General features: G+C 45.0%; 1 protein-coding gene across 1 annotated transcript in view; it reads right to left on the bottom strand.

The window, feature by feature from the left end:
• Positions 1-751, bottom strand: part of Vwa2 (von Willebrand factor A domain containing 2) — a 41,774-nt gene that overhangs the window by 8,372 nt on the left and 32,651 nt on the right. The window lies entirely within an intron of this gene.

Genomic DNA, 751 nt, shown 5'->3' on the forward strand with positions numbered 1-751 from the left:
AAAAAAAAAAAAAAAAAAAAAAAAAAAAAAAAAAAAAAAAAGATAATATTAAATGCTGATAGAAGATTCTAATGGAGAAGTGGCTCAAAAACTTTTTCTTTCTCAATTCTACCCTAAGTTTTATCTACATAGAAGAGGAGGTGTTTCCAACTACAAGGAGGTTGTGTGTGTTTATAGGTACATACATGTACATTTTTATCTCCAATATGGGAGCAGCCTTTTGTTATAAATTTACTTTCTGAGGCCCACAGTGCAAGGAGCGCTGGCTGTGTGCTGCAGGCACACTACTTTCCTTCTGCGGTCTTCAGCTCCCTCTCACACAGCAATGCTATCTGTAGTTTTAACTGCATTCCTTCAAGCTCTGGTGGTGAGGGAAGGAGATGGAGCATCCGCAGACATGGGCGGGTGCTTCCATGGGCCAGGTATCCATGTTGTCATCTGGAAGCCACAGCTACCTGAAGAGACCGTGATCTTGCAGGTGGGGAAGTGGGTGCTGGGGGCTGAACCAGGCTACTCAAAGCCCTATGATTACCAGGCCGTGTAGGACTGGGATCCAGATACCCACCACCTAACTCTGGGGTGACGGGACCATGCCACAGCAGGAGACCAATCAGCCAGTAGGCCGAAAGCAGCCCCGGTACAGCCTCACTAGGAGCTCCTGAGCTTTGGAAAAAAAAAAAAAATCATCTAAAGTTCTCCAAACAAGCTTCCACCCTAGGATTCTCACCCAAGGAGCTGTTGAAATAAAATG

The sequence above is a fragment of the Fukomys damarensis genome, unplaced genomic scaffold (genome assembly GCF_012274545.1).
Source record: "Fukomys damarensis isolate Sample0158 unplaced genomic scaffold, DMR_v1.0_HiC HiC_scaffold_8, whole genome shotgun sequence".
NCBI lineage: Eukaryota > Metazoa > Chordata > Mammalia > Rodentia > Bathyergidae > Fukomys > Fukomys damarensis.